Consider the following 15219-nt stretch of genomic DNA (forward strand, 5'->3'; position numbering starts at 1 on the left):
TGTTCGAGTTACGAATACCGAACGTAAAATAACAGATGGCAAGGAACTTAAAGTCCACAAGAGGTTTGTGGTAAGAATTATTACTGATATTTTTATGGAATTAAAATGGAATGGTGTCTGCTTGCGCTATTGATATACGCTGGCAGAGTACTAGCGAATTATTATAGACGAGGCGAGAATGACGTTAGTTCACTGGGCATCATAACAAATTCACCAGGTATTAGTTACAATACTTCAAGCAGATTAATTGGAGGTGTAATGAAATCGTTAGCATCTTTCGAAGGCAGTGTTCCGTCAGCAAAACTAAATATTTTCATAAAAGAAACATGGTGCAAAGAAAAGAGTTTTGAGCTTTCATATTAAAATAGCGCTTTTGACGGTTGAGTTAGTGTGAGAGGCCTATTATATATTTTGATTTCACAAAATTATATTGGTTTTAACTAACGACGAAAACACATCCTTCTGCTTTCTTCTATCACCCTTTTATTACCGTACTTCTTGCCATAGAGCTGAAATTCACTCACATTTTTTGCGTGAGTAGCACACTACCATTGTACCTCACTGAACTCAAGTCACCTCAGCGGCTTGCGTTGAAGACGTCAACCATATGTACGTTATTGTTGGATACAATAAATATGTGCCAACAAAAAAGATAGCGCAAAATGAGTGTATGAAGAAAAAGGTCGTATTCACCTGTGTGCCTAAAGGCAAGTGTAATTATTGCTTTATTAAATAAAACCAGCCAGGTATGAGTTCAATTATGGTATTTTTGATATATGTGAAAAATATCGTTTTATTTTCCCTGTAATTTTTACATATACCTTTCTAATGGTAATTTTTTCTTACATTTTTTATTATAAATAAAAAATCACGAATCACAAAACAAATGTAGCCCTATTATATGATAACCTACTAGGACGAATAGGATTATTTTTAAATTTCGAGCATCCTCTTTGGACGCCCAGTAAAGTTTTTATCAGTATAACGGTCTGCTTCCATGATTCGTCACAAAAATAAAGAATATATAACAAAGGGAAAAACAAAATAATATCAGCGCCTCTAACAGTGGATAATGTAGCTATTTTAAGATAGGATCAGTAATGTTTAACCATATTCTGAAGTGGCCGTGTGTTTAACTTTTCATATTGTCAAGCGCTGGTTATTTATTGGTCTGGACAGACTGCATCATGATGTGGGCAGAAAGTGTTTTGAAATGAGAAAAATGGCTATATTTCATGAATTAGAATTGAACGCGCCTGAACCTAAATGGTTACGTACCATTGTACGGTTTTAAAGGAATTTTCTCCTGAACACTCAGGCTGTGGAATGAGCTCCTTGCTAAAATTTCTCTAGAAACTACAATATGGGGTTTTTCGAAAAGTATATATTAAGGTTTCTAGGGTAACTAGGGTTGGCAACGCGCACGTGACACCCTTGGTGTAGTAAGTGTTCATAGACGTTTAACAGTAACCTTTTACCATCAGATGGGTTGTATGCATGTTTGCCATCTCCGTGGCATAAAAAAAATATTTTTGGCCAAATCATGAAGTGATAAATTTTCGAAAGTTCTGGCCACGACATGTATAAACTTGCAACATTAAACTGTGTACACTACACGTACGAAGGAGATACATATGTCGATCCGTCGAGATCGAATATTGTCCAAGAAATACGTCACCGGAACTGATTTGAATATCTACGTGAGACGAATTTATATGTATGTACCTAAGAAGGATAGGGACTAAGGCTATGGCACTGTATTTACACTATCTAAGTATCTACTCGTATATAGACTATAAGAGAGAAGGGTGTACCTTATTTTTTTTAATATAGTAACTTCAAAGATTTATTAAAACATTTTATTTTGGAAGGCTTTGTTAAATAAAGAAATGAAATTAATATCTCCTTACAACCAAACTGCTGTTAGTTTCTGATTAAAACAGAGAGTTCTATGGTATCGATGGATTCATTTGTCACTAAATATATGATGAAATCTACCAATAGATACAATGTCGCTATCTAGTGCAAGAAGTGGAACGAGACAGCAAAGTTTTTTTTAATGGGTGATGATGGAATGGTAACCCCACCCGCGCTATCGGTATATACTATCGGGGCACTAGTGAGTGATGATAGGTGAAGATAAAGCAGATCAATTAGCCCATCGTGACGAATTCAACAAGAATTGTTCTCGATGGTTTCCAGGGAGAACCACGTGGAGGTCGACCTAATAGAGCATATTGCTAGCAATGGGGCTGTCAAACTCCGTTGCTAACAATCCCTTTCCCCCCGAGACAGCAAAGTTAGACGTCGTTTGTTGTCAATAAAGCTTTCTTTCATCGTTTTGTTTTATCACATGCTTCGCTACATAAAACATAAAGAAAGATAGATCTCCAAAACCTCATTTTATGGTAGGTTTACAAATAAAAATAATTAATAAATATCCTACTTTATGTGAAGAACTACTATATAATATTATTTATATATAATATTATTTATATATAATATTAACTATTATGAATGCAAACATTTGCGAGGTTATTTGAATGAAAGGCTTTTTATTTACTTTTTCACGCAAACACCATTGAAAGGATTTGAATGAAATTTGGCACATGGATAGATTATATCTTGGCATACTCGTATACGTATAGGATATTTTTTAATTATTGATTCGCGCGAGTGAAGCAACGGTATATATTTTTTTTTATGTAACTTAGAATGGCAAACAAGCTGACGGCCTACCTGATGAAAAGTGGTAACCGTCGCCTATAGACATGAGCAATACCGTGAACATAACAGAGTATACTGTTTTGCTCATAATACACAGGATATAGCTAGTATAAAATAAATGAAAATATTTTTTAATAGGTACAAACGAATCACAATTATACCTGATTATAATTCAACAATTGTCTGTACTATAAATGTTTATGGACATTGAAGAGCTCATAATCAAAATAAAGGTATCGCGGGTATTGTCATTAAAATTAATTTATCAACGTCATTTCTAAAAGGAGGGAGTTTCAGTTTATTTTACCTGCCGGCTTCATAAGTCAACAAAGGCTTTTTGTTAAATAAAATTCATTTAGGAATTCAATGTTTTGTGTTGTTGTTATCGTTTTATTCTTAAACGTTAACGCTGTGCTGTCTCGGTAATATTTTATTTATTTAACAATACAATAAAAATTATTTCCTATTTCATGCATAATTAAATTAAAGATTGCGCTACACAAAAAAAAAAAAAAGATTTCATTTGTGACAAAACCAGTTATTTTGATACAAAAAGTAAACTGCTGAACATATTTAGATAATTTTTATGGGACCAATCTATAAGTGAAATGATATATATCACATAAAAAAGAAATTTTCAAATCGGTTCAGAATTAACGGAGTTATGAGGTAATAAATATAAAAATACAACCGAATTGAAACCTTCTTTTTAATGTCGGTTGATTATATTTAAATTATGTATTAGCTATTGCCCATAAACTTTGTACGCGTACTATCTTAATACTTAAATACTTTCTTAGTGTAACTTCAAGGTGTACTTAATATATTCTATGTGTTAAGTTAGAGAGTAAAGAGTGATAACCTAATACATGTGTTGATTATAATCTACCCGTGTGGGGTGAAAGGAATTATTAGTAATGGACTCTTACAGACCTATTGCTGGCAATACACCATGTCAAGTCGACTTGTATGCGGTTTTCCCAGGAAACCATTTTGGTGAATTTTTGTTAAATTTATTACGAGAGTCTGACAAACCTATTTTCATCTTCACCTATCATCTCTTATTACACTTACCCCGCCAGCGCAAACTGATAGCGTAGGAGGGGTTACTATTTCATTTTCACGCATTATAAAAAGTACTGTACGTATAAGTATGCCAAATTTCAGTACAATCAAAAATTATTGCTAATAAATTATTAGATTGCTAATTTTGAATGGAAAAAAATTACGTATGTAAAGCTCGTTACTTCAGTATTGAAGTAACTTAAAGCTTTAATTTTTTTTTTTATTATTTTACAGCATACGAGTTTAACTATGAAAATATTGGAAAGTGGTCATACGTCGATATAGCAGTTGTCAAAGTGGACACAGCTTTTAATTTCCTGGATCCAGTGTACACCACGTATTGTTCGTACGCGCCAACTTCTATTCCCATGAAATGCTCATCGGGGTGGCCTCTGTGTTTTAAGTTACCTCAAACTCCACCTGCGTCGGCCCATATTTGTTTACAAGTACTCAATGCAATGGTGCATTTTTGGATTGTGTCATCAATGGAGATAAAGTGAACGTGTAAGTTTAAAATATGAAATAGAATTTCATATTTTAAGCTTACAAATGTAATTTAAAAAATGTAAATTCATATAAAAAAGAGGACTGTTACTAACAACTTATAATTAATTTTTTAATACAGACGATTGTATACTTATTTCATTGCTCAAAATAATTAAAAAAGTCTTGACTTCTGTTTTTTATAACATTTGCATGAATATCGTTCAAAACAAGAATTTAGAAATATAATAATTATAATAATTTGAGACTGATATGAAATTTAATGTTAAACAGTCATTAATAACCAAATATTTTTATGATAAATTAAAAAAAAAAATCTAAATTCCGTGCATTTATCTTACTTAAACGCGACCCTTGTACTAAGTAATATAGGTTTACTTGATTATTATTATTTTTTTATATATTTCTTATCTTTTGTTTCTAGGTCCCATAAATCATTATGTAACAAACCATCCCATGTATGATACCTTTGATATGATCAAAAGACGGATATCATGGATTGGACATCCAGATGGGTATATTTTTTCTTATTAATAATTTCAAATTTTGCTCTACAAATAAAAAAAAAATATGAGCCCTCATATTGCAATAAATCTTATTGATTGTAAAATTAATTATCAAAATCCGTTCAGATTAAATGAAGATAATTCGTAATATATACAAAAAGCGAATTAGTATTTATAATGTAGTTAGTGTAGTTAGTTAGTTTTCGTATTTATGGGTAAACTGGCTGTATTATAAAACAACGCACAGATGATATATCTGAGGTTAGAAACAAACATACTGGAGTTTTCTCAACTGTACTAGTAAAATATAGATGAAGTTGCAAGAAACCGTTAGTCTTATACATACACACTTTTTTATATACATATATGCGATCAAGAAATTTCAGTCGCAATAATGTATTATAATTTTCTTTTATATATAATAATAATTGAATTGATATTAATAAAAACACGAATATGTATTTTTTTATAGTTTTGTACACTCTATGGGAAGAAAGCGGTAATTACTTTTATTATTTCTCTATAGTAACATCATAATAATCTGTAGTTTTTGCAAATAAATAATTTAATATGACTTGATATTTTTAGGCCAGCGGCAAACGAAATGATCAAGATACGACCTCAAGTGAATATCGAGAGAAGCAGACATAGTTGAAACCTATATATAGGTCTTATTCAATATTGAAATTTACATAATATCAACGGACTAAGTAAAAACTGATTTCGAATTCAAATTTCAAATTAAAATTCCGCGAAAATAAATTGCCACAGCTGTCGGTTTAATATTAAAAGAACAAAATACACGACCTTTTAAATTATGCAGAATAATTTTGTATATATTGCAACAAAGATTTAACGGCGCGCGATTAGATTTTACATAAATTGTTAATGCGAAAAATATCAAATTATTTATGAAGCACCTAATAAAAAAAAAAAAAACAGTCTGTCTCATTTAATGGCAGCAATTTAAGTTTTTTTTTTTAATTAAATATAGGTTTCTAGAATTCTAGTCAATCAATACCGCAAACTAAAAAAAAAAATAAGGCAGCTGTACGTCGCTATTATCAAATGTGAAAAACAATACAATAAATTGGCAGTGCAGTTGTATTTATTAAATGTTTTTTCATTGTAAAATGAAAAAAAATTGTTTCGTCTTTTTGTACAATTCAAGGCTGTCTTTCTTGTAACCATCATTATATTTGGAAATTGTCTATTATTTAGATAGACTGATAGATACTTTTTATTGTTTCTTCCAAAAAACTAAATTAATTATAGATTATTAGTGTGAATGCTCCAAGAGTGTCTAAGGCTTTAAACTAGGTGTTATTTTGCAGTAGTCAAAATTATTGGTTAATTGATTACAATTATTTTGTTTAATTCCGTATGTGTACGACTGCCAACACTCGAAGAATGACTACTATTATTATTACCTTCTGGTACCGTCTGTAGAACTTCTGTTCTACAATCTTCCATATTAGCTATCAATCTCCGATCGCCGTTCCATCCACGTTCATTTTGCGATACATGTTTTACATATAAACGAGGTATATTTATACAAATTAATATACGTTGCTTTAGCCTAGTGTATATATATATATATATATATATATATATATATATATATATATATATATATATATATAATACTATCATAACCGCTAAACAACGTGATATCAATCTAGCAAAAATTTTTAATATTATTTTGAAAATCGTGGAAATTTTATAACAGAAAGCAATTCATTTTCAACGTGCGAAATGTCTCACTGGGAGCACAGAGGAGGGACGATTTTTATTTAATTTTTTTCCTTAAATTAAATAATCAAAACGCAAAGAATCTAACTCCCAAATTGGCTATTTTCTTTATTAAAATTTCCACGTAGTTGCAAGGCCGCTGATTTAGGTTTGACAGCCTCGTCCGGCCTATTTATTGCCCCCAGACAAAGACTTGATTAATGGTTTAATTAAGAAATCTGAGATCCGAACGTGTGCTCTGAGTTGTAATTAAATCAATTTAATAACAGAATCAAGCCACTGATTTATTGATGGATAAAATTTATTTCGTATAATGGAATGTCAAAATGATACCAGTTCAACCACTTCGGTACTTCTGTTTGACCAGCATTTCTGCTGTGAAGCAGCTTTGTTTGTTTGGTTGTTGTTTCGGTTTGTAGCGTGGGATATGGCAAATTAAATTATAGTGCACAATGCTCTTGGAAATGACAATGTATAAGCTAGGCTAGCGTGGGCAGCACACTCCTGTCATGCATGATGCTGTGCATGTCATAGGCGTCGATTACCATTTTCGATCAAGTAGGCCATCAACACAATTGTTTGTCAAATACTTATAGTATTATAAAAAAAACATTATGTGAAATATTAGATCTTAGATTATTATTATATTTTGATGTATATTCAATATTAAAAAAGACCCAAAAATACACTAACTTTTGATTGAAACATTATTTTTATATAGTATGAAAGTTTGAAATTAATATTGTAATGAAATTGGCAAATAAAGTAATGTGCTAACTAAAGTTAGCAATTATAAAATTAATACAATTTGTATCTTTCGAAAAACGCATTACTTTAAAAAAAAAAGTTAAAGCGTTTTTGATGAAAATTTTCTAGAGAGGTACCTACTCTATTTAGATGTTATGGATCTAAATATTAGGCATATTGTATAAAAAATGCTATCATCTAGTGGTTTGTTTCATAAAAACAGGATCCCATCAAAAACGTAAAATGTAAAAATGTTTGATTGTATCTCATCTATTTTAGTAGGTCGCCCTCCTTTTTTTCTGGAGTAATATTATACATCTTGTCCGTCAGCTACAAGCGCGGTACGTTATTTGAATGAACGAACTTAATTTTTAATAATCATTAATTTTAATTAATGAATAAAGAAATTTTAGGAGTTTTAATTTTTTCTCTGTTTTCAATTGATTTAAAAAAGAAGGGGGTTCTCAAATAGGGTGTTATTTTTATATTCGTTGCCTTAACTCCGTCAGTTGAAAACCGATTTGGAAAATTCTTTTTTATCTACTAAGGAAAAGATATGTTTACAGATTGATCTCATACAAATATTATCAAAATAATTTCAGTAGTTTAGTTTTTGAATGAAAATAACTCGTTTTGCCACTATTGAAGTTATTTCTTGTGGAACAATTTAATTATATAGGCTAAACACGATCGACACAGTATACTCTGTTATGTCCATGGTACTCTTTATGTCCATAAGCCACAGACCGTCAGTTTGTTTGCCATCCTAAGTCGCATCGAAAAAAATAAAATAAAAAGAAAAACTTTAAAATTTTGGCGTTTGTGACATTGCTAGAAGTATCTCAGAATTTTGAAGATCGGTTAGTATGCCAAAAGAATTTTGACTAGCAACAATTCGTACACTATAAGGTATAATTATTAGGTCTAAAGACAATATAGTATGTTATAGTATGTTGTCTTAATTACTAAAAATCTAAACTCCTTGTTTTATCCATATTGAAGTTAAAGGGGGTCAAAAATGACGTGAGTTGCTTCGAGAAAAGAACGGTACGGTTGTCGACTTGGCAGGTTACTGCCGTGCTCTCTGATGAGTACCTACGTAGGAACATGAATATGAGTTTGATCTTAATTAAAGTTACTTGTAAATCTGACTCCTTCTGTAGTCCTGGATGAGAAAACCTACCATCTCATTCCTGCATTTGTCGAGTCTTTCTGCCCGTCTCATAACTGACCTGACGTAAAGATTAATAGATCGCACTGTAGTTTAAAAAAATATTTAAAGTGAATATTGGACCCTTTATTGGAAAAAAAAGTAAGCTGAGGTATGCTGGTGAATTCCTTTTCAAATAATATTGAATGTTATCAGCGGGGCGGCAGGCATCCGCCTATGAAACGCCGCTCAATAAAAATGCGAAGTTCTATTCATCATGCCTGTTATTAAAAAGTGTTCAAATAAATACAATAATGTAAAAAAATTAAGCGAAAATATTACTTAATTTTTGTTTATTACAATTTTGATTAATGTTAGTGTTGTTGGCAATTTTGACAGTCGACCTTTATTAAATTTTGTATTTTCATATATATATATTATATGTTGATTTTTATTGTATATACTGTTTTTGATACTACTTTTCTCTATGTAATTCTGCACATGGTTTACTAAGACTTTTGCAGTTTCATTTTTCCTTGATCACAATCATGTTTGGCATTCTAAGTATTCTAAGCATTGATAATGTAGCTTCCTATATACAGGTGAGAGAATTGTTACATTTCAAATCGATTGATTAGTTTTTGACTTTATTTATTACAAACAAATAATCAAGTCTTATCCTCTTTATAACAGTAGTAAGAATTTCAAGTATTAATCTCGGTTTATTTATGTACCTACCAAAGTTCGGCTTTATGTGAAAACAACTAGATTGATTGTGATAGATCTTTTACATGAGGTACAAGACGATATCGAAATTAATTTTTCTTTTTTAGATAAATAAAAAAAAGAAACTGTATTTTTAATACATATAAAGTACCAAGCTTAATGGCTAAGTGCAGGGGGATGGTCTCTCACAACTTTACAGAAAGTATTAGCCGCCGAGTAGATTTAGTGAACACACGTACCGCTCTTGGTGTAGCCGGGTGCATCACAGCTGTTTACCGTTCATTTTAAGTCGGTTTACTGAAATACAGACTTTAAAATCTATTAGACAATAAAACTGTTATTTGAGAAATTATCATTAGAAGAAAAATAACAAATAAAACCTTATACAAACTCTTAAGCCGCGTAAAAAAGTAGTAGTATTCGTTTTTTTATTAATAACAAACTGTACTCTGCGGATTTACCACACTGTGAAATACATACAGTATCCTATGTATTAAGGATTAGTCTGTTATCATAAGGTTATCTTGAAAAGATTACTTTCAGCAATAAGACCGCCTTATTTTTACTTATAGAACTGTATCGTTACATTTATTAATTGTCTTGCTTATTCCTTATATTGTATAAGGCAAATAAAGTATACTCGTTCATTAAAGAATATATAGCCTTTACTTGTATTAACTTTCATTCAAATCTGTTTAGACATTTAAGCGTGATTGAATAATATACATACAAACGTCTTTCAAGTTTGTATTACTAGATGATTACGCGGTTTTGTCGAATTAGTAGGTACATGAAGTATCCTATGTGCTAAGTTAAGTATATTCTAACTGAACTAACCTAACCGTGTACCAAATTTCATTCAAATTTAAAGGCTGCCTGTAAGAGATCCCTTTATGGTATAAGTCTGCCATTGTATATTGAATCTTTTGGACACATTAAGTGTCCAAAATAAATTATGTACAATAAAGATTTTATAATACAATACAAATCCCTTCAATAGTTTTTTACGTGAATATCTATGCATGTATCGTTCCTTATAAACTCACATTTTTAATATTAATAGGATTTGCATTTTATAAGGAGAGCTCGTGCCTTGCAATAACATGATGACTGAAAATTTGTTCCATTTGCCTTATTCTTGTTATAGTATTATACCTCCGTACTCTGTAATTAATTGTATAATTGGCCATGTGGTCCTTTCTTTCTGTGTGGCTTCCTTTCTCATGGGTGTTGTAAAAGACGATTAAGGGAACTTAACGATAGGGAGATGGGCATCAATCCATGTAATAATGCATTACAAGTGTATTCAACACGATGGTCTAACTGACCTGTCTTTTCATCCTCACCTATCATCACTCACTGGTGCCCCGCCAGCGTATAACGATAGCGCAGATACTATTCCATCATCACTCATTAAAAATAGATATATACATACCTACCTACATCTCTTAAAATCGAAACACAGCCGTGCAAGCACATCCTCTTTACGACAGATCCACGGATGGGACAAAGGTATCTAAGTAGACTACTTTTATGTAAAGTCTTCCATCATCTTCCGTCTCAAGATCATAAATAATTAAACCATCATTATGGTTTTCATCATCAGAGAGTCAGCTATGATACATTTAATTTTATATTTTTGTACAAATCTCGAAATGTTGTAAATCTATGACCGTTCAATGTAAGCAGTCAGCAGTGTCCCGGACTACCGACAGAGAAACTTTAGTTCCTGATGTTTTATACTTTCCGTAAATCAAATATCTCATTACAAAGTTTAAATTTGTGCTCACACTAATTCCAGTTGGAGTTTTGTTCTCCTTTTATTGTGATGTTGAAATAAAAACGAATCGTTTGTTTACGTTTATTGCATACATTGTCAATGTATTTTGTTCGATTATTAAAAGCATGTTAAATACAATATTTAGTGACTCGATTTCCGTGAATTCTCGTAGAACAAGTCGTTTAAAGTTAGAAAGTTTTTCATCCTTACTAATATTATAATTGTGAAAGTGAATTTGTTTGTTTCCCATATAGCTCCTTAACGGCTTAACCAATTAATATGGGTGTTGTAAGAACCGAATAAGGGAGGGCGAGGGATTGGCAGCAGCGTCCCTCTTAATACATCTCTGAAGCCTGACCGCGGTTGCCAATCCGCTTGCCAATCGTGGCAACTACTGGCAAAACCCCCAAAGGGAGAGGCTTATATTCAGCAGTGGACAGTTATAGTCTGATATGATGACGATGATGATATTCTGGTGAGTAAATATATTAGATGGACTTATTACATAGATGTTATAAACCTATATTATCAATCGATAAACTAGGTATATAAAATATTATAAATTGAACGACTTTAGAATCTAGACTTTAGAATTGTTCCAAGGACTGAATCGCTACGATACCGAGGCGTATTTTATTACTGGAAATAAACTACAGCTGTTTTACTCATAAAAACTAAGCTTATATTTGACAGGCTTTATTATTTATAGAGAATGAAAGCGTAAGTTAGAATTACACTTTTTTATACTTTATTGTACACGCTAATAAATATAAACAGATCCATAATAGTTGAAAAGAAATACCAACTGCATTAGAGGACTTTGCACAGAAATCGTCTTCAGTCCCTTTTGTGTTTTTACCGTGAAGCAATTGTGTTTTTATGGCTGTGTTTTTATTTGAAGGGTGGGTTGTGGCAATGAAATTACAGGATATAGAGGCATAATACCTTAGTCCTTAGGGATGGTCATGCATCAAGAGGTGACACGAATAGACTATCTATTATGTCCATACTGTTTATGTCTATGGGCGATGGTTACCATTTTTCGTTAGGTGGCTCGTCAGACTGTTTGCAATTTTAAATTGCATAAAAAAGAAAAAGCCGAACTTAACTCTGCAAGATTTTTCTTCCAGTAAACTCGTAGTGGAAAGAAGCATCAGAGTTAGTGTGTAGTAAATACGGTGCACTGTAATTAATGACGTTTTACAACCAAAAAAGGATTTGGCAAAATCTACATAGCCGATTCATCAAATCATCACATTGCCCCTTGATTGATCGTTGTTGAATATAGACCTCCTCTTTGAAGAGTTTTGCCAGTAGTTGCCATACTTGGCATGTCGGAAGGCAATCGTAGTTAGGCTTTGGTGATGTTTTACTCGGAAGAAGCACACTGCTGTCCGTCTTTCGGCTATTAATTTCTCTTAATCGCCTCTTATGACACCCACAGAAAAGGAAGAGGTGGCCTATTTGATGCCGGGATCAGACGGCGAGATACATAGGTGATTATATTATATTATATATATACATATATATACCTAATTTAGATACACAGTTATTAGACATAGAGTGATTTTACGTGGGTACAGAAACTACCTTTACAGCATCTAATCTAAAGCACAAAAAGGAATATTATGCACAATAAGAACACATTGATCCAACTGTAGAACACCATTATTGGACTTGCTGTTTGATCCAGTCCGTCGAATTTCTGTCATGAGATAAATGTAAACAAGAGACATATTGAACTATCCATAAAATATTCTGTTGATGTCCAATAGATTTGATGTTTGAATTTATTACTAATTATATTTCCACACGTATCATAAAGATAATTTCTAAAAAAATTGGTTTCCATTTTATTTACTTCTATTTTTCAACATCATTTCAGCCATTAACTGTTTACCGCTGAACATAAGCCTTTTCCATAAGGGATATTTTGTCAGTAGTTGCTACGCTTGGCAGGCAGGTTGGCAATTGCTGTTAGGCTTTTAGAGATGTTTTAAGAGGGGCGTTGCTGCCTATCTCTTTACTATTAAGATTCTTTAATCGCCTCTTACGACATCCACAGGAAAGAAAGGAGTGGCCTATTTTTTGCTGGGACCATACAAAAAACTTATATAAAGATAGACTAAATGGCGTTTTTACAGCTTTATTAGCAATCAGACAGCATGAGTTCAGAAAAAAATACAGGTGGCTCCTTCGTTGTAATGCCGACGAATTGGAAATCAAATTTGTTTACTTAACAAATATTTATTATTGATTAATCATAGTCATACTTTGTGTTTTTCTAATATACTTTTAAATAAATGGAGGCTACATCGTTTATTTGCATATTTCATTTCAAGTATATCTCGTTAGTTTGTTCACCATTATAGATATGAGTATTATCTGTAGAAGTTAATGTAATTGTGTTTGATATTCATTTAATAAATAGCGTAAACAATACGAACGCCATTATAATTATATAGCGTTGCTAGTTGTATTTACAAATTAAAAAAAATACATTAAATACTGTGAAAATCACACATTTCACGTTTGCCATTCTTGAAGTCTGTGGTGTCTTTTTTTTTGATGGGTGGAAATGGAATGGTAACTCCGCCTGCGCTAACGGGATACACTGGCGGAGCACCAGTGAAGGGTGATCGACGAGAATGAAAACAGGCCAGTTAGCCCATCATGATGAATTCATCAGGAATTAACCATGATAGTTTCCAGGTGAAACCGCGAGGAGGTCGACCTGGTTGGGTATATTGCTAGCAATGGGATTCTCAGTCTCCATTACTAACAATCCCTTTCCCCCCAGTCTGTGGTATTATGACTCCCTATCTTGTAATATAATTACTATACTCCACTTTATAAATCGAAACATAGTCTACTGACAACTGAAGCTGCTGCACAAATTATAAAATACTAAGTAATAACTAATTATTCATCAACATCACTATATCGGCCTTTAACTGTTCATTGGTGAACATAAGCCTCCCTCTTAGGGGGTATTGCCACGCTTGGCCGACGGATTGACAACCGCAGTTAGGCTTTGGAGATGTTTTAAGAGGAATACTGCTACCTATCCCTTTGCCATTAAGATCTTTTAGTCATCTCTTACCCGCAGGAAAGAAAGGGGTGGCCTTATTATATAGCGGAATCACACGGTAATAAATAACTATACCTATCTATAATAGCATTAGCATTATATAGGCCTTTAATTGTCCACTGTCGAACATAGGCCTCCTCCTATTGAGTCGCTGCTTCCCATCCCTCGACTATTAATTTCCCTTAATCTGCTTTTACGACGCGCACTATCTATTTATAATATACAACGCAAAAAATAACATGGAAGGTTTATTCAAGCTTTGACAAGACGAATAATTTTCTCAAGAGATTTACGGAAAAAGTACTTCCCCTTTTATCATGGCGATGACTCATCAATTAATATTTTAGGCGGCGACTATAGAAATATTTGAGCTTTCCCTCCGACCCGTTAGGGAATACGAGCTATAGGAATTATTCGTAAGTCTAAGATTTATCGGGAATAATATGACGTGAATTGGTATAAATTACAAAGTCGTTAGGTAAGTGCGTTTCGCTTCAGCGTTAACTTTGTTCAATTTCTCGTAAAGTTCCACGCCGTAATATTTTCATGTGCGTAACAAAAAAAAAACGGACATAAGGCGTCAGATGACTGTTGATATTTCAAAACATGTTTAGAAAAGTAAATAGGTCTTTTATGAGTCATATGTGTACTTATAATAAATATGTTAACAAATATTTAAAATAGTGGAGGGGAACGGGATTGTTAGCAATGGAGTTTGACTGCCCTATTGCTAGCAATATGCCTTATTAGGTCGACCTCCACGTGGTTCCCCTTGGAAACCATCGTGAACAATTTTTGTTGAATTCGTCACGACGGGATAACTGACCTGCATCATCCTCACCTATCATCTCTCACTGGTGCTCCGTCGGTGTATACCGATAGCGCCGGTGGGGTTATCATTCCAACCAATGGGTGATGACACCCATTAAAAAAAAACCTACCTACTGACCTACTTCATCCTCACCTATCATCATCCTATATATCATCCTTCACTGGTGCCCCGCCGGTGTATACCGATAGCGCGGGTGGGGTTACCATTCCATTATCATTCATTAAAAAAAAATTAAATAGTAACTGATGAGTTTCTTGTAGGTTCTTCTTAGCAGATAACAATTTTCCGAATCTTGCAGAAGATTAAAAAAAATGACCATTTAAAAGTGCTTGTAAACAA

General features: G+C 32.6%; 1 pseudogene; it reads left to right on the forward strand.

The window, feature by feature from the left end:
* The first annotated feature begins 1222 nt into the window (after nucleotides 1-1222).
* On the forward strand, nucleotides 1223-5457 carry LOC128201099 (uncharacterized; annotated as a pseudogene).
* Nucleotides 5458-15219: the final 9762 nt, after the last annotated feature.

The sequence above is a fragment of the Galleria mellonella genome, unplaced genomic scaffold (assembly GCF_026898425.1).
Source record: "Galleria mellonella isolate WM207_F2 unplaced genomic scaffold, CSIRO_AGI_GalMel_v1 utg35, whole genome shotgun sequence".
Taxonomy (NCBI): Eukaryota; Metazoa; Arthropoda; class Insecta; order Lepidoptera; family Pyralidae; genus Galleria; species Galleria mellonella.